This window comes from Oncorhynchus clarkii, unplaced genomic scaffold (assembly GCF_045791955.1).
Source record: "Oncorhynchus clarkii lewisi isolate Uvic-CL-2024 unplaced genomic scaffold, UVic_Ocla_1.0 unplaced_contig_13541_pilon_pilon, whole genome shotgun sequence".
Classification (NCBI taxonomy): Eukaryota; Metazoa; Chordata; class Actinopteri; order Salmoniformes; family Salmonidae; genus Oncorhynchus; species Oncorhynchus clarkii.
Window position 1 is genome coordinate 48025 of NW_027261080.1, and position 22069 is coordinate 70093.

Sequence of the window (22069 nt, forward strand, 5' to 3'; positions counted from 1 at the left end):
CATCTCCCACTTTGCGAGAGTTCAAAGTATCTGTGGAGCCCCACAAAAGGACGTTATTACAGAGACAAATACTCCTCAGCACCCCTCCCTCAGACAATCCTGCAGGTGAAGAAGCTGGATGTGGAGGTCCTGGATGTAATGCCAAATTCTCTCAAACAACGTTGGAGGCAATTTATAGTAGAGCAAAGGAACATTCAATTATTTGGCAACAGCTCTTGTGGACATTTCTGCAGTCAGAATGCCAATTGCGCGCACCTTCAAAACTTGAGATATCTGTAGCAAAACTGCACATTTTAGAGTGGCCTTTTATTTTACCTAGTACAAGGTGCACCTGTGTAATGATCATGCTGTATAATCAGCTTCTTGATATGCCACACCTGTCAGGTGGATGGATTATCTTGGCAAATGAGAAATGGTCACTAACAGGGATGTAAACCAATGTGTGCACAACATTTGAGAGAAATAACCTTTTTGTGCATAGGGAACATTTCTGGGATAATTGTTCTTCAGCTCATGAAACATGGGACCAACATTTTACATGTTGCGTTTATATTTTTGTTCAGTGTATTTCTTTGAGAGGCTGTTGTGTCCATGCCTTCCTCTAAGTACATATGAACTACTCTGTATAACCTCTAATGACTGCCAACTAAAACATATTTGGGGGACAATGAAGTTGTATTGTATTGAATTTGAGGGAACAATATCTAGGGGCTGGTTAGGGGGGCCAGGATTCTCAGATTGGGATTGAACAGTTTACCCTCCCCCACCTGTCGCCCCTGATAGGGGGGTCTGGAAACCCCATCAGCCAGGTCCTAGCCAGGGGGAGCAGCGGAACGACTGAACAGAACAGGGGGCAAGAGGCACCCTCGACCCCTTTCAGTCCTCTGTCGTTTCCATCTTTTCATAAATCACTCCCGCTTTCCAGCTTTCCTTTTGAAGGCTGGTGCACTTCAGTACAGCCATGAATCAGGATAGTGGAAAGTACACATACACTTGAAGCAAAGGAACAAGGACAGTAACCAGTAAGCAACAATCATTGCAGGATTACTGTGGTCCATTATAACTAGCCTACAGTATGTGTTTTTTACAGCAGGAAGGAATAACTGCAGCTAAAGTGATTAAATGAGGGAGCTCATTGCTGGCTTCTTTTATTCAACATCCCCCAGTAAGACTTCAACACCCCCCAGTAAGACTTCAACACCCCACAGTAAGACTTCAACCTCCCCAGTGAGACTTCAACATCCCCCAGTAAAACTTCAACACCCCCCAGTAAGACTTCAACACCCCCCAGTAAGACTTCAACACCCCCCAGTAAGACTTCAACCTCCCCAGTAAGACTTCAACAACCCCACAGTAAGACTTCAACACCCCACAGTAAGACTTCAACACCCCCACAGTAAGACTTCAACAACCCCCCAGTAAGACTTCAACCTCCCCAGTAAGACTTCAACAACCCAGTAAGACTTCAGCACCCCACAGTAAGACCTCAACACCCCCCCAGTAAGACTTCAACACCCCCCCAGTAAGACTTCAACACCCCCCAGTAAGACTTCAACACACCCCCAGTAAGACTTCAACACCCCCAGTAAGACTTCAACACCCCCCAGTAAGACTTCAACACCCCCAGTAATACTTCAACCCCCCCAGTAAGACTTCAACACCCCCCCAGTAAGACTTCAACACCCCACAGTAAGACTTCAACACCCCCCAATAAGACTTCAACACCCCCCAATAAGACTTCAACATCGCACCAGTAAGACTTCAACACCCCCCCAATAAGACTTCAACACCCCCACAAATAAGACTTCAACACCCCACCAATAAGACTTCAACACCCCACCAATAAGACTTCAACACCCCCCAGTAAGACTTCAACACCCCCCCAATAAGACTTCAACACCCCCCAATAAGACTTCAACACCCCCCCCAATAAGACTTCAACACTCACCCGCAGTAAGACTTCACCACCCCCAGTAAGACTTCAACACCCCCAGTAAGACTTCAACACCCCCAGTAATACTTCAACCCCCCCAGTAAGACTTCAACACCCCCCCAGTAAGACTTCAACACCCCCCCAATAAGACTTCAACACCCCACCAATAAGACTTCAACACCCCCCCAATAAGACTTCAACACCCCCCCAGTAAGACTTCAACACCCCCCCAATAAGACTTCAACAACCCAATAAGACTTCAACACCCCCCCAAGAAGACTTCAACAACCCAGTAAGACTTCAACACCCCCCCAATAAGACTTCAACACCCCCCCAATACGACTTCAACACCCCCCCCAGTAAGACTTCAACACCCCCCCCAGTAAGACTTCAACACCCCCCAAATAAGACTTCAACACCCCCCCCCGTAAGACTTCAACACCCCCCCAATAAGACTTCAACAACCCAATAAGACTTCAACACCCCCCCAAGAAGACTTCAACAACCCAATAAGACTTCAACACCCCCCCAATAAGACTTCAACACCCCCCCAATAAGACTTCAACACCCCCCCAGTAAGACTTCAACACCCCCCCAGTAAGACTTCAACACCCCCCAATAAGACTTCAACACCCCCCCAGTAAGACTTCAACACCCCCCAATAAGACTTCAACACCCCCCCAATAAGACTTCAACACCCCCCCAGTAAGACTTCAACACCCCCCCAGTAAGACTTCAACACCCCCCAATAAGACTTCAACACCCCCCCCCGTAAGACTTCAACACCCCCCCAATAAGACTTCAACAACCCAGTAAGACTTCAACACCCCCCAGTAAGACTTCAACATCCCCCAGTAAGACTTCAACACCCCCCAGTAAGACTTCAACACCCCCCAGTAAGACTTCAACATCCCCCAGTAAGACTTTAACACTCCCAGTAAGACTTCACCACCCCCACCAGTAAGACTTCACCACCCCCAGTAAGACTTCACCACCCCCAGTAAGACTTCACCCCCACCAGTAAGACTTCAAATACCCAGTAAGACTTCACCACCCCCAGTAAGACTTCACCACCCCCACCAGTAAGACTTCAACAACCCAGTAAGACTTCACCACCCCCAGTAAGACTTCAACACCCCCAGTAAGACTTCACCACCCCCAGTAAGACTTCAACATCCCCCAGTAAGACTTTAACACTCCCAGTAAGACTTCACCACCCCCACCAGTAAGACTTCACCACCCCCAGTAAGACTTCACCACCCCCAGTAAGACTTCAACAACCCAGTAAGACTTCAACATCCCCCAGTAAGACTTCACCACCCCCAGTAAGACTTCACCACCCCCAGTAAGACTTCACCACCCCCACCAGTAAGACTTCAACAACCCAGTAAGACTTTAACACTCCCAGTAAGACTTTACCACCTCCAGTAAGACTTCACCACCCCCAGTAAGACTTCAACATCCCCAGTAAGACTTCACCACCCCCGGTAAGACTTCACCACCCCCAGTAAGACTTCACCACCCCCACCAGTAAGACTTCAACAACCCAGTAAGACTTCACCACCCCCAGTAAGACTTCACCACCCCCACCAGTAAGACTTCAACAACCCAGTAAGACTTCACCACCCCCCGTAAGACTTCAACACCCCCAGTAAGACTTCAACACCCCCAGTAATACTTCAACCCCCCCAGTAAGACTTCAACACCCCCCCAGTAAGACTTCAACACCCCCCCAATAAGACTTCAACACCCCACCAATAAGACTTCAACACCCCCCCAATAAGACTTCAACACCCCCCCCAGTAAGACTTCAACACCCCCCCAATAAGACTTCAACACCCCCCCCCAAGACTTCAACAACCCAGTAAGACTTCAACACCCCCCCAATAAGACTTCAACACCCCCCCAATACGACTTCAACACCCCCCCAGTAAGACTTCAACACCCCCCCCCAGTAAGACTTCAACACCCCCCCAATAAGACTTCAACACCCCCCCCGTAAGACTTCAACACCCCCCCAATAAGACTTCAACAACCCAATAAGACTTCAACACCCCCCCAAGAAGACTTCAACAACCCAATAAGACTTCAACACCCCCCCAATAAGACTTCAACACCCCCCCAATAAGACTTCAACACACCCCCAATAAGACTTCAACACCCCCCCAGTAAGACTTCAACACCCCCCCAGTAAGACTTCAACACCCCCCCAATAAGACTTCAACACCCCCCCCGTAAGACTTCAACACCCCCCCAATAAGACTTCAACAACCCAGTAAGACTTCAACACCCCCCAGTAAGACTTCAACATCCCCCAGTAAGACTTCAACACCCCCCAGTAAGACTTCAACACCCCCCAGTAAGACTTCAACATCCCCCAGTAAGACTTCAACACCCCCCAGTAAGACTTCAACACCCCCCCAGTAAGACTTCAACACCCCCCAGTAAGACTTCAACACCCCCCCAATAAGACTTCAACACCCCCCCCCCCCGTAAGACTTCAACACCCCCCAGTAAGACTTCAACAACCCAGTAAGACTTCAACACCCCCCAGTAAGACTTCAACACCCCCCCAGTAAGACTTCAACAACCCAGTAAGACTTCAACACCCCCCCAATAAGACTTCAACACCCCCCCCCCCGTAAGACTTCAACACCCCCCAGTAAGACTTCAACAACCCAGTAAGACTTCAACACCCCCCAGTAAGACTTCAACACCCCCCCAGTAAGACTTCAACAACCCAGTAAGACTTCAACCTCCCCAGTAAGACTTCAACATCCCCCAGTAAGACTTTAACACTCCCAGTAAGACTTCACCACCCCCACCAGTAAGACTTCACCACCCCCAGTAAGACTTCACCACCCCCAGTAAGACTTCACCCCCACCAGTAAGACTTCAACAACCCAGTAAGACTTCAACACCCCCAGTAAGACTTCACCACCCCCACCAGTAAGACTTCAACAACCCAGTAAGACTTCACCACCCCCAGTAAGACTTCAACACCCCCAGTAAGACTTCACCACCCCCAGTAAGACTTCAACATCCCCCAGTAAGACTTTAACACTCCCAGTAAGACTTCACCACCCCCACCAGTAAGACTTCACCACCCCCAGTAAGACTTCACCACCCCCAGTAAGACTTCAACAACCCAGTAAGACTTCAACACCCCCCAGTAAGACTTCAACAACCCAGTAAGACTTCAACACCCCCCAGTAAGACTTCAACACCCCCCCAGTAAGACTTCAACAACCCAGTAAGACTTCAACCTCCCCAGTAAGACTTCAACATCCCCCAGTAAGACTTTAACACTCCCAGTAAGACTTCACCACCCCCACCAGTAAGACTTCACCACCCCCAGTAAGACTTCACCACCCCCAGTAAGACTTCACCCCCACCAGTAAGACTTCAACAACCCAGTAAGACTTCAACACCCCCAGTAAGACTTCACCACCCCCACCAGTAAGACTTCAACAACCCAGTAAGACTTCACCACCCCCAGTAAGACTTCAACACCCCCAGTAAGACTTCACCACCCCCAGTAAGACTTCAACATCCCCCAGTAAGACTTTAACACTCCCAGTAAGACTTCACCACCCCCACCAGTAAGACTTCACCACCCCCAGTAAGACTTCACCACCCCCAGTAAGACTTCAACAACCCAGTAAGACTTCAACATCCCCCAGTAAGACTTCACCACCCCCAGTAAGACTTCACCACCCCCAGTAAGACTTCACCACCCCCACCAGTAAGACTTCAACAACCCAGTAAGACTTTAACACTCCCAGTAAGACTTCACCACCCCCAGTAAGACTTCACCACCCCCAGTAAGACTTCAACATCCCCAGTAAGACTTCACCACCCCCGGTAAGACTTCACCACCCCCAGTAAGACTTCACCACCCCCACCAGTAAGACTTCAACAACCCAGTAAGACTTCACCACCCCCAGTAAGACTTCACCACCCCCACCAGTAAGACTTCAACAACCCAGTAAGACTTCACCACCCCCAGTAAGACTTCAACACCCCCAGTAAGACTTCACCACCCCCAGTAAGACTTCAACATCCCCCAGTAAGACTTTAACACTCCCAGTAAGACTTCACCACCCCCACCAGTAAGACTTCAACAACCCAGTAAGACTTCACCACCCCCAATAAGACTTCACCACCCCCAGTAAGACTTCAACATCCCCCAGTAAGACTTTAACACTCCCAGTAAGACTTCACCACCCCCACCAGTAAGACTTCAACAACCCAGTAAGACTTCACCACCCCCAGTAAGACTTCACCACCCCCCCAGTAAGACTTCAACAACCCAGTAAGACTTCACCACCCCCAGTAAGACTTCACCACCCCCAGTAAGACTTCAACATCCCCCAGTAAGACTTTAACACTCCCAGTAAGACTTCACCACCCCCACCAGTAAGACTTCAACAACCCAGTAAGACTTCACCACCCCCAGTAAGACTTCACCACCCCCAGTAAGACTTCACCACACCCCCAGTAAGACTTCAACAACCCAGTAAGACTTCACCACCCCCAGTAAGACTTCACCACCCCCAGTAAGACTTCAACATCCCCCAGTAAGACTTTAACACTCCCAGTAAGACTTCACCACCCCCACCAGTAAGACTTCAACAACCCAGTAAGACTTTACCACCCCCAGTAAGACTTCACCACCCCCAGTAAGACTTCAACACCCCCAGTAAGACTTTAACACTCCCAGTAAGACTTCACCACCCCCACCAGTAAGACTTCAACAACCCAGTAAGACTTCACCACCCCCAGTAAGACTTTAACACTCCCAGTAAGACTTCACCACCCCCACCAGTAAGACTTCAACAACCCAGTAAGACTTCACCACCCCCAGTAAGACTTCACCACCCACAGTAAGACTTCACCACCCCCAGTAAGACTTTAACACTCCCAGTAAGACTTCACCACCCCCAGTAAGACTTCAACATCCCCCAGTAAGACTTTAACACTCCCAGTAAGACTTCACCACCCCCAGTAAGACTTCACCACCCCCAGTAAGACTTCACCACCCCCAGTAAGACTTCACCACACCCCCAGTAAGACTTCAACACCAGATTAAATCAGTGGAAACACAAGCTCCTGTCTTGGAGGAGTCTGAGTTGAGAAATAAATCCCAAGTGAACATGAGAAGATGAGAACACTTATTTTCTTCAGAGCAGGACAGAGTGAGCTGAGCGTTCACTATTGTCCTGAAAGACCAGGGTAATTTCCTCTACGTTGCCATCAACACTCTAATTTGTCTCTGTCCTCATAGCTCTGTCATCAGAACTGCGTTCCGACTCTGTCTGCATCTTCAAATCCCAGGGCTTTATTTTTACCTCCGAAACAGATGAGGATGGAGAACCGAAGGCCTGTGGTATGTCTGTGCAGTGTTGAGGTCCTGCTCTGTGCACCGCGTTGACACTCCATACCAGTGGCCAAACCAGCTTACCCCGGCGGCCGTTGCTGGAGTAGTTCAAGATGTGAATGTGGCCGATTTATGACATCAACGTTGCAAGGTTCTCCGGGTTGTCTTGTGAGTCATGTTCTGTTGACCTGTCCTGCCACCAGCTCACACGCAACATGGACTGTACAGTATCGTACACACACACACACACACACACACACACACACACACACACACACAGGAAACAGTCTCCATAAAAGAGAAATGTCTCACTGAGAGCCATACCGCAATCGGCAATTGGTACAATTTCCTGACTTCACATGTAATGGGAAAGAGGAAAAAGGTTCAGGATATGGCGAAGGATGCACTGAGGACTACTGAGGGACAAAAATAGAGAGTGGATGGAAAACAGTCAAGACTCCCATCTCCGGCTGACTTTTCCTCTGTAAGATGGGATCAAGAGCAAACATCAGAGGAGGGAAAAATAGGGAGGAGACGAATGCATGCGCCAAGGATCTCTGTCACCACCTCGTGTCATCAACCATTCACACGCCACTGTTTGAGAAAAATGTTTCCATTTTAGTCACTTCTTGGCAAAACACCAAACACAAAGACCTGTCGACGCCTTCATTTGAAAAATCTGTTTGTGGTTCCTGCAGTGGAGCCACCTGCCGTGGAGTGGAGCCACCTGCTGTGGAGTGGAGCCCCCTGCTGTGGAGTGGAGCCCCCTGCTGTGGAGTGGAGCCACCTGCCGTGGAGTGGAGCTCCCTGCCGTGGAGTGGAGCCACCTGCTGTGGAGTGGAGCCCCCTGCTGTGGAGTGGAGCCACCTGCTGTGGAGTGGAGCCACCTGCTGTGGAGTGGAGCCACCTGCTGTGGAGTGGAGCCACCTGCTGTGGAGTGGAGCCACCTGCTGTGGAGTGGAGCCCCCTGCTGTGGAGTGGAGCCACCTGCTGTGGAGTGGAGCCCCCTGCTGTGTAGTGGAGCCCCCTGCTGTGGAGTGGAGCCACCTGCTGTGGAGTGGAGCCCCCTGCTGTGGAGTGGAGCCCCCTGCTGTGGAGTGGAGCCACCTGCTGTGGAGTGGAGCCACCTGCTGTGGAGTGGAGCCCCCTGCTGTGGAGTGGAGCCACCTGCTGTGGAGTGGAGCCACCTGCTGTGGAGTGGAGCCCCCTGCTGTGGAGTGGAGCCCCCTGCTGTGGAGTGGAGCCCCCTGCTGTGGAGTGGAGCCAGGATGCAACTTTGTTTTGCTATTGTCCAACCTCAGTAGCCTTTTCACTAAGTTTTTACAGTGTTGTTGCAATGTTTACCAAAAGACCTGGCTAATATAAATGTAATATGAATGAATGACTGACTAGATGGCATTTGTTACATTCAGCTGCCTTCTCGGAGGACGATTCTGTTGCCCCATAGGGAGTGGGGAGAAGGAGGGGTTTCTGAGTGTGCAGTAGCTTTCGGACTGTAGTTTTGATCTGGCCAGTGCTCTCATCTGTTCATAAAGCTGTATTGAATTATTCAACTGAAGATAATTGAAAAGGTTATACTACACTCAGAAGCTATCTCTGCTATTTGAACATCAGCCATTGACTAACATCGTCAATGTCAGACATCATTAGATACAGACCTAAGCCTGAACTGAGAATCAACATCAGATGAATGAAATATGTTGCTGACTACAGTATGAGGAGTCATCACCGAACTTGGTAACATGTTACTTGACACCCAGCGTCATAACACATTATAACCGTATCATAATATGTCATAACAGCTGACATAACTTGTTATAACATGATCATAACACTGTCATGACACATATATTTAGATCTGTTGTGACATATATTGCATTATTTTGTGGCTGGTTATGACACCTACCACACAAGGCAAAACATTCCATTACACCATAGCCTACGTGTCAACAGTATGTTTATGTTATATAACATCATTTTTTAAATTTACCATATGAAATTACCATTGTAATTGCGCACACATTGATGACGGGATGCAATACCCCATCATGACATTTACATACAGTAAGTATTCGGTCCCTTTACTTTGTTGAAGCACCTTTGGCAGCGATTACAGCCTTGAGTCTTCTTGGGTATGACGCTACAAGCATGTTACACCTGTATTTGGGGAGTTTCTCCCATTCTTCTCTGCAGATCCTCTCAAGCTCTGTCAAGTTGGATGGGGAGCGTTGCTGCACAGATATTTTCAGGTCAAGTCCAGGCTCTGGCTGGGCCACTCAAGGACATTCAGAGACTTGTCCCGAAGCCCCTCCTGCATTGTCTTGGCTGTGTGTTTGGGGTTGTTGTCCTGTTGGAAGGTGAACCTTTCCCCCAGTCTGAGGTCCTGAGTGCTCTGGAGCAGGTTTTCATCAAGGATCTCTCAGTACTTTGTTCCATTCATCTTTCTCTCGGTCCTGACTAGTCTCCCATTCCCTGCCACTGAAAAACATCCCCACAGCATGATGCTGCCACCACCATGCTTCACCGTAGGATGGTGCCAGGTTTCCTCCAGATGTGACGCTTGGCATCCAGGCCAAAGAGTTCAATCATGGTTTCATCAGACCAGAGAATATTGTTTCTCACGGTCTGAGAGTCCTTTAGGTGCCTTTTGGCAAACTCCAAGCGGGCTGTCGTGTGCCTTTTACTGAGGACGGGCTTCTGTCTGGCCACTCTGCCATTAAAGGCCTGATTGGTGGAGTGCTGCAGAGATGGTTGTCCTTCTGGAAGGTTCTCCCATCTCCACAGAGGAACTCTGGAGGTCTGTTAGAGTAACAATCGGGGTCTTGGTCATCTCCCTGACCATGTCCCTTCTCTCCCGATTGCTCAGTTTGAGTGGCCAGCTCTAGGAAGAGTCTTGGTGGTTTCAAACTTCTTCAATTTAAGAATGATGGAGGTCACTGTGTTCTCAGGGTCCTTCAATGCTGCAGAAATGTATTGGTACCCTTCACCAGATCTGTGCCTCAACACAATCCTGTCTCGAGCTCTACAGACAATTCCTTCGACCTCATGGCTTAGTATTTCTGACATGCACTATCAACTGTGGGACCTTATATAGACAGGTGTGTGCCTTTCCAAATCATGTTCAATCAAAGAAAGAAAGAAAGAAAGAAAGAAAGAAAGAAAGAAAGAAAGAAAGAAAGAAAGAAAGAAAGAATGAGAAAGTCAGTTTATTCTCAGTTTGGTGGCCAAATAGGACGTTTGGCGGTGGAAAGAGCCATTTACAAATCAGAGGCCCTGACACTAGTATGCCTTACACACACACATATATGTCAACGCACACACACAGGCATGCACACATGTCCACACACACACACACACACTTTCCCCACACACGCCCATCCCTAATGTCTTATGACATCTGCCTGACAGTAATCACGGTGCGTCGTCCTGTTTTCATTGTTAGGACTGGAAACATCCTTTTTGAAGACAAGCTCTGCCAGAAACCACAACAGAGGGAAGTCAAGAGAGACAAAAATAACTCTGCCGACCATCACACCTTCCAATCACACAAACTGGGCTATATCGAGCCAGATGTAATGGGTTGTTCTATGAGACTGGATGTTTGGACGTATTTTGTGACAGACGTGTACGTCATGTTCTATCTCAGAATGTGTGTGTGCGTTTCTCTGTCATCACTATGGGTGAAGTCAGAGTAGAATGAGACTAAGGCTGTGTTTACACAGGCAGCCCAATTCTGATCTTTGACCATTCAGATCTGAAAAAGATCTGATGTGAAACAACTCTGATGTGATTGGTCAAAGACCTATTAGTAGAACAAAAATATCAGAATTGGGCTACCTGTGTAAACTCAGCCTACGATAAGGTACGCAGACACAAATGTTCTACCCACATTGCAACATACAACACAGTGACACGTGTGTAAGGAACTACAACACTGCAAGGTAAATATGTACTGCAGGCCAAGTCAATGTTTGAGTTTGAACCCTGTTGCCCTGAACAAACTTTGCTGAGTCTGAGCAAGAACATGCAGGCTGGACTTCATTATGGAAAAGATCCCGATAACAATATTAATGCAGAGGACAACCATCAAATATTTCCTAATCAAAATATTTACCCTAATTCACATTTTCTGTTCATCTCTCCATTCTCCTCATAACATGTTGGCTGTGTTAAACATTCTTCCAGATGAATATCAAATGAAACAGATTTAAAGCATGGAAAATAGAGCCCATCCGTCTTTATGAATGGTGTGGAGTTTATACATGTACAAACACACACACGCACACATACTCATACCACTTTGTATGACAAACAACTGCAGGAAATTGAACACACGAGAATTCCAATACCCCATATTCACTAAGCTCTTTAAATTCCACACATTGTTAAAGGATTTACTTCCTGTAATTTGACCTATCAGAAGGAAGCTATCGCCTCATATTTCTCAGGGCAGCTGTTGTGTGTGGTGACACCAGAACTTGCTAGCCGATAGCCGTGGCTGTCTGAATATTACTGATAGGCACTTTAGCCTAATGGAGCTGTTCTAAGTGTATCAATGTGTGGTTTGAAAATAGTGTCAAGTCTTATTGCTGGTGGTTATTAAGGTTTAGTGTTTCTCCTTGAATTGATGGGGAACACAGAGGTTCAGTGGATGTAATGAGGAGGGTTGGATTTCAAAAACTGCTCCTAATAAAAAATGGTAATGTGAAGTGTGCAGCACACATGGTGATGGAACAGGTGGGCTTTGGCCTGTATTTCACCATGACTTGGAAAATGACTGTGACATGTTGGCTCTGTATAATGATTTTTTAAGAGAGAAATATCCATCCTCAGACGTCAGACGGACAACACAGTTATATTCTAACTATTTACCTTTTTATTACAAAGAAAGTTTAACGGGAAAACTTTCTAAATTGAATTTGTTTGTGAAGGGAAAGTTTAGTAACTAAAACAAAATAAGATTGAGTTAGGGCTACTTTCCATGGATTTGCTTTTCTTTCGTGGAAGAAAAATAACAATTCAAATAGAAACCTACACACAAGATTTGACAGCTATAACTCAGAGGCTTTCAGTCATGCATTTAGCTCTAATTTGAGAAGTTATTTGACTACGTTATGATTATAAATGAAGATCAACAAAGCCTCAATTAGGAGCTTGATTTCTCCAAGCCAAATCCAAACAGTCCAAACAATCACAGCAGAGCCTTTTACACAGACGCATTTCTCATATTCATGTCAACGTTAAACGTAGGCTGTGTCACCTAGGTTCGGTTTAACTAACACCCTCGTCTTATCAGGCCCATAAAGGGAGGCTTGTTATTGGTGTGGAATGTAAACGTTCTGGATATGCTGTGTTAACGTTCTGGATATTATTCTGACTGTTTTGTTTTGATATTACTGATTTGGGTTCAGATGAATTCTAATTAGAGTTGAAACTATTTCTGTGAGGGAGTGGCTCAAGCTGTGTGGTTACGATTGTGATTTTCCTCTTTCCTGTCTGATGCTTATCTAGCGGGGATGAAAAAACAGCAGTCTTGGACAAATAGCTAAAATACACATAGGGAAATTATCATTAGCCACTTAAGATGAGTTAAAAGAGAGGGGAAATCCTTAAAATAGGCTCCTACCAACTGCAATTAAAGGGATTTTAAACATAAATGGGAATATACAGTACTATGCTTATTTGTGTAAGGTTCTATTCCACCTTCCACTTTGTTTGATGTCCTTATGTATAAACGTTTTGGGCCTGTATTCAATAAGTGTTTTAGCATATGCTATCAGACTTTTAAATGATAATGAACAAGAGAGTGGACCTGATCCTCGATCAACACTCCAACTCAGTCTGAGACGCTTTGTGAATATGGGCCCTGAAGACGTAAATACATGTCTGCCCTCTCTCTGGCTTACAGAGGTTTGGTCTTCATGCAGGTGCATCATTTTTCTTTATATATCTTATAATAGTATACTTAAGCAATCAGGCCCGAGGAGGTGTGGTATATGGCCAAAATACCCATGGCTAAGGGCTGTTCTTAAGCACGACGCAACACAGAGTGCCTTGACACAGCCCTTAGCCATGGTATATTGGCCACAAATCACAAACCCCTGAGGTGCCTTATTGCTACTATAAACTGGTTACCAACGTGATTAGAGCAGTTCAAATAAATGTTTTGTCATACCCATGGTATATATATATTTGACCTTTATTTAACTAGGCAAGTCCCAGACAAGTCCCAGACAGACTAAATAACTTTTTTGCTCGTTTTGAGGACAATACAGTGCCACTGACACGGCCCGCTACCAAAACCTGCGGACTCTCCTTCACTGCAGCCGACATGAGTAAAACATTTAATTGTGTTAACCCTCGCAAGGCTGCAGGCCCAGACGGCATCCCCAGCCGCGTCCTCAGAGCATGCGCAGACCAGCTGGCTGGTGTGTTTACGGACATATTCAATCAATCCATATCCCAGTCTGCTGTTCCCACATGCTTCAAGAGGGCCACCATTGTTCCTGTTCCCAAGAAAGCTAAGGTAACTGAGCTAAACGACTACCGCCCCGTAGCACTCACTTCCGTCATCATGAAGTGCTTTGAGAGACTAGTCAAGGACCATATCACCTCCACCCTACCTGACACCCTAGACCCACTCCAATTTGCTTACCGCCCCAATAGGTCCACAGACAACGCAATCTCAACCACACTGCACACTGCCCTAACCCATCTGGACAAGAGGAATACCTATGTGAGAATGCTGTTCATCGACTACAGCTCAGCATTTAACACCATAGTGCCCTCCAAGCTCGTCATCAAGCTCGAGACCCTGGGTCTCGACCCCGCCCTGTGCAACTGGGTACTGGACTTCCTGACGGGCCACCCCCAGGTGGTGAGGGTAGGTAACAACATCTCCACCTCGCTGATCCTCAACACTGGGGCTCCACAAGGGTGCGTTCTGAGCCCTCTCCTGTACTCCCTGCTCACCCACGACTGCGTGGCCATGCACGCCTCCAACTCAATCATCAAGTTTGCGGACAACACTATAGTGGTAGGCTTGATTACCAACAGCGACGAGACGGCCTACAGGGAGGAGGTGAGGGCCCTCGGAGTGTGGTGTCAGGAAAATAACCTCACACTCAACATCAACAAAACAAAGGAGATGATTGTGGACTTCAGGAAACAGCAGAGGGAGCATCCCCCTATCCACATCGACGGGACAGTAGTGGAGAGGGTAGTAAGTTTCAAGTTCCTCGGCGTACACATCACGGACAAACTGAAATGGTCCACCCACACAGACAGCGTTGTGGAGAAGGCGCAGCAGCGCCTCTTCAACCTCAGGAGGCTGAAGAAATTCGGCTTGTCACCAAAAGCACTCACAAACTTCTACAGATGCACAATCAAGAGCATCCTGTCGGGCTGTATCACTGCCTGGTACGGCAACTGAAAATAAGAATTTGTTCTTAACTGACTTGCCTAGTTAAATAAAAGGTCCTCATGTATGATTAAAGGTAGACTCAGCGAAATGATGTTGCCACGAGCAGCTCCGCAGATATTCTGATGAGTGAGATGTAGGACACACAGTATCTGCCCATATGCACAGGTTGGTTTCAAACTGTTACAGCGTGGTAGGTGTAGGACCAAAACAGTGGAGAAGTCTACCCTCGCTCTTCAACGCTCTTAGTTGTTGTGGAAATTGACGCACTATGCTGTTTACTTTGTGCACCCTTGTCATATTGCTGAGTGTACCTTTACACCGTATTGCTGAGTGTACCTTTACACCATATTGCTGAGTGTACCTTTACACCATATTGCTGAGTGTACCTTTACACCATATTGCTGAGTGTACCTTTACACCATATTGCTGAGTGTACCTTTACACCATATTGCTGAGTGTACCTTTACACCATATTGCTGAGTGTACCTTTACACCATATTGCTGAGTGTACCTTTACACCATATTGCTGAGTGTACCTTTACACCATATTGCTGAGTGTACATTTACACCATATTGCTGAGTGTACCTTTACACCATATTGCTGAGTGTACCTTTACACCATATTGCTGAGTGTACCTTTACACCATATTGCTGAGTGTACCTTAAAGGGGGAGTGTTTGGTGAAGAACTAATGACTCTACACATGATGAACAATGATAGGGATACCTTTGGGCAAAACAAAAACATTATGTTTCAAAGATATGGAGAGCTTCTAGTTACCCGTCTAAAATGGTTGTCAGCCAGTGGTTTGAACAGAAGAAACCAGAGTAAGGTGAATGAATCAATGTAACAATTGTGTTTTAACAAGTGAAAAATAAAAGAGGTAAAAATATCACACACATGGTTTTAATGTGCAAATGTGGATTGTTTTTGCGAGCAAATACTTGCAGATGTGGAAAACAATGTCTTTTTTGACTATGGCAACATCTGCCTTTGAGGACAGACTCCATGACCGCACCACATTCTATAGTCTGTTACCAGTAAAATGACAAAGAAAGAAAGAAAGAAAGAATGAAAGAAAAAAAGTATTGTTTTGCCTTCTACCAAAAACGGAGACTTAAAGAGCAGACTGAATATTCATTAGCCCTGCAGGATGTAATTAGATCAGCGAGTGTAAACACCAGTAATAGTTTTTTTCACCCTGGGCTGTTTACGTTCAGAGCAGGAATTGGTCTTTTTTTCCCCTCCACAAATCCCGTAATCACCCCCTTAGTCCCTATGGGGTTGTAGCCTATATAGTCAGGCCAGGTTGCTATGTTCATTTCCTTAAGTCCTGAATGTAGGCTTAGTTATTAAATATAATCCATACAGTTTTATTAGGGGGGCTAGACCAGTGGTTTCCTACTCCAGTCCTCCAGTACCCTCAAATGCACACATTTTTGCTCTAGCTCCAGACAAGCACACCTGATTCAACGTGAGTTTGTCCGGGGTTACAACAAAAATGTGTACCGTTCGGTGTACTCGACTGGAGTTGGGAACCACTGGGTTAGACTCCTGCTTAAGCCTACTCCAGTTTCCACTTTCCTGCGGAGACGTTAACAGAAAATGTATTTGGGGGAAAAGAAACCTTCCAACCGGTTTGACTCCAGTCCTGGCATATCATCCGATAAAAACACATGTCTGGTGGAGCCTAGAGGTCCACATATCCATCGTTTTTCATGGATGGTGTCTCTTCCTGAAAAATTAAAGGAGAGCTGCGCACTCTAGGAGCTCAGAAGCAATCATTTTATAACCAACGTTTTGACAGAAAAGCTGTCTTCATCAGGGTATGGTGTCTCTTCCTCTCTTCTTTCCAACCCAAAACCAGGGGCTGTGTCCCCTTCTCATGTGTCACATGGCTCCAACAGGGAATGATGGGAAAGAGGAAGCATCTCCCCATCAACTAGGGGCAAGGGAAACAAAACAAGGCTAAAGGTTCAACCGTAAAGGTTCTGTTGTGGTCAGGGGGGGTTGGGGGTCATGTTCAGGATCAGGGTCAATGGATGAGAGGGTTAGAAACCCCCTCTCTCTCTCTCTCTCTCTCTCTCTCTCTCTCTCTCTCTCTGTCTCTCTCTCTCTCTCTCTATCTCTCTCTCTCTCTCTCTCTCTCTCTCCCTCTCTCCCTCTCTCCAGTGGGTATTACGGTCCTTACAGTCTCCCCTCCGTCTCGTGCCATCTGTTTTCCCTCTCTTTCGTTCTTCCCTCTCTCTTTCCTGGGCTGTGGTGGATTTACACACACAGAGTTCCGACAGGAGAACAGGCCCGGGCCCAGCTGGTGCCCAGTGGGGCCTCGCCATTTGCAGCATGGTTTTCAAGCCACATGCTCGCCAGGATGAATCATATACAACAACAACGCCTCACAATATTGATCCTCCTCCTCGCCGCAGGGTGTTACTACAGTTCATTAATCATCACCTCTCCATCTATTCATCTACCACTCTTTTTCTGTCCCCCTTTAGCTCCCTCTTTATCGCTCATAGCTCTCTCTCTCTCGCGCTCTTCACCTTATATTTACCTCTCTCTACCTCCCTCCCTCTTTCCCTTTTCTCCCTATCTGTCTCTCTCCCGCTCTCTCTAGGGTTCCTCCCTCTCTCTTGTAGCTCCACAGGCGCCACTGTATAACCAATTAATCAATGCTATGCATAAACATACAGTAAAACAGGATCATTTAATATAGTGGGTCCATTTACATTGAGCAGAATCAACACTGTAGACTTTTGAACACACTTCACCATTAAAGGGGGTTTGCAGGAGGCCAGACATCAACAGAGTGGGGCTTTGTCTGTTGTGGGGATAAGGCATGACTGTCATTAGTTAAAAGAGCCATACATGCATGCTACAGCTTAGGCTATATATAAATCACATATATAGGCTATATTTGCTTAAACATATTCAATAAAACTCACAGTCAATCATTTTAATAAAAACATGACATTACATTGTTTTTGAATACATAGTTAGACAAAAAAAAGGTATTCCTATTTTACAAACTGGCAGCTATGGTATCTTTATATTTTTATTTTTTTTATTTTACCTTTATTTAACCAGGCAAGTCAGTTAAGAACAAATTCTTATTTTCAATGACGGAACAGTGGGTTAACTGCCTGTTCAGGGGCAGAACGACAGATTTGTACCTTGTCAGCTCGTGGGTTTGAACTCGCAACCTTCCGGTTACTAGTCCAACGCTCTAACCACTAGGCTACCCTGCCGCCCATATGACAGTGGGCTGGTTTATTTAGGAAGGCTAGTGCACTGAATATATGATTCGTGAGGCAAGAGTGCGTTAAATAAATAGCCTACGTATTTAAGCACCTATCACCTCTCTCAATGCCACGAGCTCGACCATTGAGAGCGGAGGAGGGGCTTTGCACATGCTCACCGTCTCTAAAACCACACGCGGCTCCTACCAGTGAGTATCTGTGACGCGGATGAGGATGCAAGCACAGAGAACAGCGAAATGCACTCAGCTGTACGCTAACCAGGAGGCATGCCGCCCTAGTTTCGTCTCAAAATAGCCCTGACCCGACACGGCGCAAAATGGGTTAAAAGGAATATGGCGTGGATCGCGCAAACTTTCAGACACTTTGCTTGTACATGGGATTGGGTCTCTTAGTGTTACGGAGCGGCCAAATGAGGAGAGGAGACAATACAGAAACGGAAATTCGCATCTAGTATTTTTCTTTACTTTCCCCCACCCTATTCTCTTTTTAAGACATGATTACAGAGTTGGTGTGTAGCGCGGTGGCATTGGTCCTCTATCTCAACACACTGAACGCGGATTTCTGCTACGATGACAGGTATGACCTCCCCTAGAGCCGTACCTATGGCAACATCATCAGCTCCACTTGTCTGTCATCTTTACAGTCTCAAAAACCCCTCGGGTGCAAGCAGTTTCTCGAGGTTCGCTGCGTGTTTGCATGTTCCATTGTCTATTCATGCTTATTTGTGTTATCCCATGAGAGCATTAGAGATCGAGTCATGGTTCACTCCCCTCAGAAAAGGTCACTTTGTTTAATGTAAATGCGATTCTACTTTGTTTAATGCAAATGCGTTATCCTGTTGCATTGAACAAACAAGCTACCCAAATAGGCTATAGAGGGGTTACTTGGTATTCCATTGTTATTAAAATCAATATACTGTCGCCTACAATGACGCATGAAGTGACACAATAACAACAACGGGGATATGTAGGTTATACGTTTATTATTATACATGCATGGTTCCTTCCTTTCTCTAATGTCGGAGTAACCAGGACATGCAGCCTCTGTCATTCTGTGACAGAGTGAAGAAACGGGGACGGGAGCTTCTTTGTGTTGTCAGAGCACATCCCTGACAGGAGGAGAGGGATACTGACACGCTTCTTGCCCGGTTGTAATAATGCTGCTCTCTCCGGGGAAAATATCACATTTAAATGGAAAGACATGTTATAATTAGAATATATTTGTCGAGTGCAGCACGCTTGCATGGCTAAATATGTTGACACAATCCTGGAGTAGCCCATGCTTTCCAGGACTCATTGGAACGCTATTATCCAGAAAGCAAGCGGAGAGAACAATTCATTTGGATTGCAGAACGTTTGAGACTCCAATTTGGACATCCATCCACAATTGAGTGTAGGGTTAAATAGTCCAACTTTAGTTTTAGGCATTGGGGATTGTGATGAGAAATTAAAACTACAATAATAATTATCAGAATTGTAATTAGGCTGAAAAAACGATTGCAGCCTATACTGTACTTTAAGATGAGCAAGCCTTCAATGACATACTGGGGCAGCAGGTAGCCTAGTGGTTAGAGCGTTGGGCCAGTAACTGAAAGGTTGCTCGATCGAATCACTGAGCTGACAAGGTAAACATATGTTGTTCTGCCCCTGAACAAGGCAGTTAACCCACTGTCCCTAGGCCCTCATTCTGAATAAGAATTTGTTCTTAACTGACTTGCCTACTTTAAGATAAAAAAAAACGACACACTAGTCTTAAGTTTTTTTTTCTCACTGTTTCTTGATTAAATCAATGTATCTTTGTGGCTCATCATGGGACCCTTGCTACTGGGTGAACTAAAAGCAGCAGGACTCCTACAGATGTAGGATCTTAATTTGATCACCCTGTTGTTGCAGGAAATGTCATTCACAGCAGGAAAGGCAAACTAAAATGTGTAGTCTATTCAAAGTTTAAAAAGGCTTCTAAATTTAGTAATTTCCACTTTCAAATGTCAGACTTGATTTGCCCTGACTAAACATTTATAAACTACAAAAATGTCCATTAATTATAATCAACACAATAATTCACATTCCCTGTTGCTGCAGGATTATTTTCCTGCTGTGAGAAACTGGTCAAATTAAAGCCCTACATCTGTATATGGGCACAAAATAGCTGGGCTCCGGGAATTCAGTGTAAAATCCCCAGAACAAATCCATTTCTCTCTATTACAGCTCACACAGATAAATCATTGTTCCAAGTTTATACACATCATACCAACAGGTTTTGTCCCTGGCCGGCGACTCACCACTAGAGAGTTAGGAGCAGTTGGGGGCTCTGGTTAGCTTTACTAACACCTCCTTTGGGTCACAGACCCTTCACTGGTTGTCAGTACTGCTCGTTGAACCCTATGTGCAGCGGGTTGCACGGCCTACTCTGTTAGTAATGGAGTAATGGAGTATCCCTCTGTGTGTGTGTGTGTGTGTGTGTGTGTGTGTGTGTGTGTGTGTGTGTGTGTGTGTGTGTGTGTGTGTGTGTGTGTGTGTGTGTGTGTGTGTGTGTGTGTGTGTGTGTGTGTGTGTGTGTGTGTGTGTGCGTGAGTGCGTGCGTGCGTGTGTGTGTGTTAATAAATGACGGAGAGAGAAAGAGAGAATGTGTTGGAGGGTAGTCTGTCTGTCTATTTGTCTGTCTGTCAGTCCAGTTACTCTCACATTGCCGTACACTTTTCCAGGATATGAGTGACTGTCTATATAATTGCACAATTCTGAATGTACAAACGAAGCCCTCTACTGAAGCCCCTACTGAAGCCCTCTACTATGACTGCTTTCTATTACACTACCTGTATCTGACCATGTCACAGTGGAGTGAAGAAAGCCATCATGGCCCTCTCATGAGTTCATGACTAACTGTCAGTGTCCTAGCCACAACTCCCTGTGAGTCCACTCAGTGTAAGTTCAGCACTGGTGACCCTCTGTATCTATCAATGTCACTGTGATAATTTACATCCCTGGGAGAGAGAGAGAGACGGGAAGAGTGAAAGAGAGAGCGAGGAGAGAAGGAGAGAGAGACCGACTGTGTTCAGGCCCACTGCTCATGTACGGGGAAAGCTGAATACCAATCAGAATCCTGACCTCCATAGTCATCTATCAAACGGCTTCCTTTGACAGAGGTCAAGAGTCGAATGCTCCCTGGTCTCTCTCCCGATTGTTAGTGGAGAGAGCTGCATTTGTGTTTGTTAGGACAGGGCTGAAAGCAAGCAAGCACATCTGTCAAGTCTGCATTCTTGAGAAGACAGTCTTTGTATGTCTTCTTGACACTGTGCTGCTGTTCAGTTCTGTACAGGAGCGATCTGGAGGCTGAAGAGGAGGAGGTGGAAATCACATGGTGGTTCTAGCTCAATGGGATGTTCTTGGTGCGTCTCTGTTTTCTCAATCACGTCAAATGTTTTTCCTGGGCACAGGGCTGGCCCTATGTCAGCCAATGGGAATATCAATAAAAAGCCATGTGTTTGAAAAGACTGGAGCTTTTCTGGCACGGGGGAAGAACGCGAGCCAATCATTCTTCTACAAGGGAAAATTGAGCTCAATTAGTATTGTGAGTATTCTGTTGTTCAGGAGCCAAGCTGAATGGTTTCCCTACAAACTAGATCAGGGACAGAACATAAAAAATACAGTTGTATGTTGAGTTTTTATTCTGTTGTCACTTATGAGGAAGGCCTTCCAGTACAATAAGGAGGCAGGGTGATGTCTCAACAGGAGAAGATTGACAGCCTGAGAGCTGAGTTTATAGATTAGGAAATTCATTTGTTGTGAACTATGAACTCTCCCCTGAAAGCTCTTGCAAAACGCATCATACTGTGGCACTTCCTGTATTTTGAAAGTTCTAGATCTAGAAAACTTGATCGCTGACATGCAATACATCTTGGGACTGTATCAACAGGGGACTAATTCAACCAATACCAAAAGATAGTTTTTGAGTAGTATTTTCCTTTAACAAACAACATTGACAGCTGAGCTGGCATCACTAACAGACTGATCAAGTGGTATGTGTCTGAGGAATACGATAGTAGAGGAAGTCCTATTGACACCAAAGGTACAAGT